The sequence below is a fragment of the Stomoxys calcitrans genome, chromosome 5 (genome assembly GCF_963082655.1).
Source record: "Stomoxys calcitrans chromosome 5, idStoCalc2.1, whole genome shotgun sequence".
Classification (NCBI taxonomy): Eukaryota; Metazoa; Arthropoda; class Insecta; order Diptera; family Muscidae; genus Stomoxys; species Stomoxys calcitrans.
Genome location: NC_081556.1, coordinates 145178853 through 145185469, shown reverse-complemented (window position 1 = coordinate 145185469; position 6617 = coordinate 145178853).

Here is a 6617-nt window from a genome sequence, read left to right as displayed (position 1 = left end):
GGGGTATAATAATCTAGTCATTCCGTTTGTAACATCTCGAAATATTCGTACAAGACAACATACACTATATATGTTCTTGATCGTGTCGATGTTCTGATCGTCTCGATGTTCGATCTAGCCATATCCGTCCGTCAGTCCTCCCGTCCGTCTGTCTCTCTGTTCGTCCGTCTGTCCATTCGTCAGAAAGCACGCTAACTTTCGAAGGAGTAAAGCATGGCACTTGAAATTTCGCACAAATACTTCTTATTAGTGTAGGTCGGCTGGGATTGTAAATGGACCGTATCGGTCCATGTTTTGATATAGCTGCCATATAAACCGATCTTGGGTCTTGACTTCTGGAGCCTCCAGAGGGCGCAATTCTTATCCGATTGGAATGAAATTTTGCACGACGTGTTTCGTTATGACTTCCAACAACTGTGTTCAGTATGGTTCAAATCGGTCCAATACCTGATATAGCTGCCATATAACCGATCTTTGGTCTCGACTTCTTGAGCCTCTAGAGGGCGCAATTCTTATCCGAATGGAATGAAATTTTGCACTACGTGTTTTGTTATGACTTCCAACCACTGTGCTCAGAATGGTTCAAATCGGTCCATAACCTGATATAGCTGCCATTTAAGCCGATCTTGGGTCTTGACTTCTTGAGCCTCTAGAGGGCGCAATTCTTATCCGATTGGAATGAAATTTTACACTACGTGTTTTGTTATGATATCCAACAACTGTGCCAAGTATGGTTCAAATCGGTTTATAACCTGATATAGCTGCAATTTAAGCCGATCTTGGGTCTTGACTTCTTGAGCCTCTAGAGGGCGCAATTCTTATCCGATTGGAATGAAATTTTGCACTACGTGTTTTGTTATGACTTCCAACCACTGTGCTCAGAATGGTTCAAATCGGTCCATAACCTGATATAGCTGCCATATAAGCCGATGTTGGGTCTTGACTTCTTGAGCCTCTAGAGGGTGCAACTCCTATTCGATTTGGCTGAAATTTTGCATGATGTGTTTCGTTATGACTTCCAACAACTGTGTTCAGTATGGTTCAAATCGGTCCAATACCTGATATAGCTGCCATATAACCGATCTTTGGTCTCGACTTCTTGAGCCTCTAGAGGGCGCAATTCTTATCAGATTTGAATGTAATTTTGCACATAGTGTTTTGATATCACTTCTAACAACTGTGCTAAGTATGGTTCAAATCGGTTCATAACCTGGTATAGCTGCCATATAAACCGATCTTGGGTCTTGACTTCTTGAGCCTCTAGACAAATCTTATATACCCATGGGGGAGGGTATATATAATTCGCTTAAACTTGTTTTTTTTACTATTTTTTTTTTGATTTTCTCCCACTATGCGACGGGAGATCGCCTACGACTCTTCGACGAGCTCTTCCCCAGGATTATAACCATCATCTAGAAGATTCATGGAAGATTATTTGACGATCAAACATGTTTGCAGAGGGTATACTAGTGAAGACATGCCCTGTGTGTACCATAGAATCAGTAGCAGGAAGTCGCGGAGTAATCATAAACACATATAAGACAGGTTCGTTTGACAAAATGAAGTAGCAGAGAATAACCAAATCATATGTATCGGCAGAACAAATCGTAGGTAAGCAAACAACAATCTCAAGGCATGTACGATTGGTAAAACGCGTGGTAAGTAGCCGGCAGATGTAAGTGGCACGGAGTGAAGAGTAACTATGTACGGGCAAATGTAATTCGTCACAATTTTTTATTTCTTGAGCACTTATACTAAAAAAAGGCGTATCATATTTTTTAGTAAAAAATTTACTCCAATATGATATAATTTTTTTCATTTTATGCAAATTTTCCCTTTTGTTATGAAAATTTACTACTCTACGGAGATCATATCGTAATACCTAAGAAATCGAATTAAGTTCGTGTAATTGGAATGAGTATATCAATTTTCTAATTTTTTCCCTAGTACTAGTTAAAAAAACTGCTGACTTAAGTTCAAAAATTACTACCGGTTAGAAAATTAAGCTACAAACGCTGAAAATCATTTGCACATCAGAAGAGGAAAAACGAATTACATTGGAGAAATATTCCACTATATTCAAATATATTATTTATTGCTTGAAGGGTTATCATTAGACCTCACTTGAAGAAGTTTGTTATAAAGGAAATAAAATACTTTTCTCAATTTTGGTTAAAAATATACTGAATTTTGGTTTCCTTTAAACTTACCTAAAGTATAGATATTCCTACATTTTGTACATTTTAGCTAGATTTAAGTTCACTTGTGTATACCTAAAATAAGGATTTAAGTTAACTAAATTAAAAAACTTTGGCGTCAAATCATGTCCAATTTAACTATAATTTAGTTAATGTTTCTTTATTTTAGGGGTCACTTTTTTTTTGAGTGTACAGAAGGCTTTTATTATTCAAATATAAATATGAATAATATCGCTTGACCACCTATTATCCTTTTGAAGTTTCTGCCTGTAAAGAGAAGCCCTGCAAAGAACTTAACAAATGTTTTTGATGGTGGAGGGTATATTAAATTCGGCCCATCCATATTTAGCACGCTTTTACTTGTACAAGATATGCCCTGTTGTCGGACTGTGTACTTTTTACAACCGTGATGACATTTTCAATAAAGTATCGGGTTATCACATAGCTTTGTGTATCTTTTCTGGAGTGTTTTGTGTATATGTTCTCATATGACCATATGCATATGAACACCAAAGGCCAATAGTTAAGTGTGTCCATTTTTTTTGCAACATTTGCAACTTTAAACAAATCAAGGAGTAGACGATCTCACTTGAATTTTGCCTGAATGCGAAGTTGAGTGTGAAGGTGGGTGTGTCAGTATGGGACACCACTAAAAACTTTAGGTCATAGGTTATTTGCAAATGGATGGGAAAGGGGTTAAGGTTCCCTGTTGCTTATGGAGTCCACAGTCCCCTCCACACACACACACGCACACATTGTTGCTTGCTATTCAATATACAAATGTAGAACTTTTTGCACCCACACTCGTCAGATACCACTGTTGGTTTTCCACATTTGGTGTTACCATCTTGCAGTACCCTTTTTTTCCCCCTTACATCGTTATAGGAGGATAATATGCAAAAACTAACACTTGAGGACTTTAAGCAAAATCGTTTTTCTTTCCCAGCTCCAACATAACATAAAAAGCTATGGCAACAAGCGGCATGCAGCATCCACATGGGCGAATAGTGAATTGTTGCTCCATGTTCCAGATGCAAAATGAAGATGAAAGAGCAACAAACATGGTAGTGGTAGTAGAAGGTACTAAATATGACCATAAATTAACACTTTCAGCCAAAAATAAATAGTAACAAGTAAAAGCGTGCCAAGTTCGGCCGGGGCGAATCTTATATACCCTCCACCATGGATCGCATTTGTCGAGTTCTTTTGCCGCCATCTCTTCTTAGGTAAAAAAAGGATAAAAGAAAAGATTTGCTCCGCTATTAGAGCGATATCAAGATATGGTCCGGTTCGGACCACAATTAAATTTCTATGTTGGAGACCTGTGTAAAATGTCGGCCAATTCGAATAAGAATTGCGCCCTTTGGGGGCTCAAGAAGTAAAATGGAGAGATCGATTTATATGGGAGCTGTATCAGTCTAAAGACCGATTCAGACCTTAAGAAAAACGTATGTTGATGGTCATGAGAGGATCCGTCGTACAAAATTTCAAGCAAGTCGGATAATAATTGCGATCTCTAGAGGCTCAAGAAGTCAAGATCCCAGATCGGTTTATATGGCAGCTATATGAGGTTATAAACCGATTTGAACCTTATTTAACACAGTTACTGAAAGTCATAATAAAACACGTCATGCAAAATTTCAGCCAAATCGGCTAGGAAATGCGCCCTCTAGAAGCTCCAGAAGTCAAGATCCCAGATCGGTTTATATGACAGCTATATCAGGTTATGAACCAATTTGAACCTTATTTAATATAGTTGTCGAAAGTCAAAATAAAATACGTCATTCAAAATTTCAGCCAAATCGGATAGTAAATGCGCCCTCTAGAGGCTCAAGAAGTCAAGACCCAAGATCGGTTTATATGACAGCTATATCAGGTTGTGAACCGATTTGAACCTTATTTAATACAGTTGTTGAAAGTCATAATAAAATACGTCATGCAAAATTTCAGCCAAATCGGATAGGAAATGCGCCCTCTAGAGGCTCAAGAAGTCAAGACCCAAGATCGGTTTATATGACAGCTATATTAGGTTATGAACCGATTTGAACCATATTTAACACAGTTGTTGGATATCATAACAAATTACTTCGTGCTAAATTTCATTTCAATCGGATAAGAATTGCGCCCTCTAGAGGCTCAAGAAGTCAAGACCCAAGATCGGTTTATATGGCCGCTATATCAGGTTATGGACCGATTTGAACCATACTTGGCACAGTTGTTGGATATCATAACAAAATACTTCGTGCGAAATTTCATACCAATCGGATAAGAAGTGCGCCCTCTAGAGGCTCAAGAAGTCAAGACCCAAGATCGGTTATATGGACCGCTTTGGTCCATTTACAATCGCAACAAACCTACACTAATGTAAAGTATTTGAGCAAAATTTCAAGCGGCTATCTTTACTCCTTCGATAGTTAGCGTGCTTTAGACAGTGTGGTGTGTGGTGCTTATCGCTGGCACAAGAAGCTTAGCTGGGAGCTACCGGGAGCGTCCACAGGTTGCGGATAGTGAAATGCTGCAACGGCATTCGCGGACAATCAGCGGTATCAAGCGGAGAGTCTCAGTGAGAGGTCGGGCGGCACCGGCTGTTGCACAAATACTGAGGGCCTATGATGCTCGATATGACTAGGCGAGTTATTGGCGCCTTTAAATAACCAATGGCCCACATCAGCGTATGTTTCCAGGTTGGAGGCGGGTGGAGGCGAGCGATGGATCTTGGAGCAAGCGGCTCGCGACAACGAGGGATACATGTGCGAACCTACAAAACCCATATGGATTCCAAATATTGGTCAGACTTGGTATGTAGTCCCATATAAACCGAGTAATCAATATGACTTCTTAAGCCGCTAGAGGGCGCTATTGTTATGTGATTTGGCTGAAATCTGGCACATTCACTCCCACTATTACCTACATCATACGTTCCTAGTATGATCTGAATCGGGCCTTACCCTGGCAGCTGCCATACAAACGAATCTCTCGATTGTGCTTTTTGAGCCGCTAGAGGGCGCAATTGTCAACTGATTTGGCTGAAATCTAGCACATTGAGATTCTACTATACCCTCCACCATGCGTGCCAAGTATGTTCTGAATCGGGCTATACCCTGAGGCAGTTGCCATACAAACCAATCTCTCGAATGTACTTCTTGAGCCGCTAGAGGGCGCAATTGTTAAGTGATTTGGCTGAAATCTAGCACATTGACTGAAATCTAGCACACCCTCCACCATACGTGCCAAGTATGTTCTGAATCGGGCCATACCCTGTAGTAGTTGCCATAGAAACCAATCTTTCGATTTTACTTCTTGTGCCGCTAGAGGGCGCAATTGTTATCTGATTTGGCTGAAATCTAGCACATTGAGATTCTACTATACCCTCCACCATGCGTGCCGAGTATGTTCTGAATCGGGCCATACCCTGAGGCAGCTGCCATACAAACCAATCTCTCGATTGTACTTCTTGAGCCGCTAGAGGGCGCAACTGTTAACTGATTTTGCTGAAATCTAGCGTATTTACTCCCACTATTACCTTCACCATACGTGCCAAGTATGTTCTGAATCGGGCCATACCCTGAGGCAGCTGCCATACAAACCAATCTCTCGATTGTACCTCTAGAGCCGCTAGATGGCGCAATTGTTAACTGATTTTGCTGAAATCTAGCACATTGACTGAAATCCAGCACATCCTCCACCATACGTGCCAAGTATATTCTGAATCGGGCCGTACCCTGTAGTAGTTGCCATAGAAACCAATCTCTCGATTTTACTTCTTGAGCCCCTAGAGGGCGCAATTGTTACCTGATTTGGCTGAAATCTAGCACATTGAGATTCCACTATACTCTCCACCATGCGTGCCAAGTATGATCTGAATCGGGCCTTACCCTGAGGCAGTTGCCATAAAAACCAATCTCTCGAATGTACTTCTTGAGCCGCTAGAGGGCGCAATTGTTAACTGATTTGGCTGAAATCTAGCACATTTACTCCCACTATTACCTCCACCATACGTGCCAAGTATGATCTGAATCGGGCCTTACCCTGAGGCAGTTGCCATACAAACCAATCTCTCGAATGTACTTCTAGAGCCGCTAGATGGCGCAATTGTTAACTGATTTTGCTGAAATCTAGCACATCCTCCACCATACGTGCCAAGTATGTTCTGAATCGGGCCATACCCTGTAGTAGTTGCCATAGAAACCAATCTTTCGATTTTACTTCTTGAGCCGCTAGAGGGCGCAATTGTTATCTGATTTGGCTGAAATGTAGCACATTGAGATTCTACAATACCCTCCACCATGCGTGCCACGTATGTTCTGAATCGGGCCTTACTCTGAGGCAGCTGCCATACAAACCAATCTCTCGCTTGTACTTCTAGATCCGCTAGAGGGCGCTATTCTTGTCTGATTTGCTATGTACAGTCTGAATCGG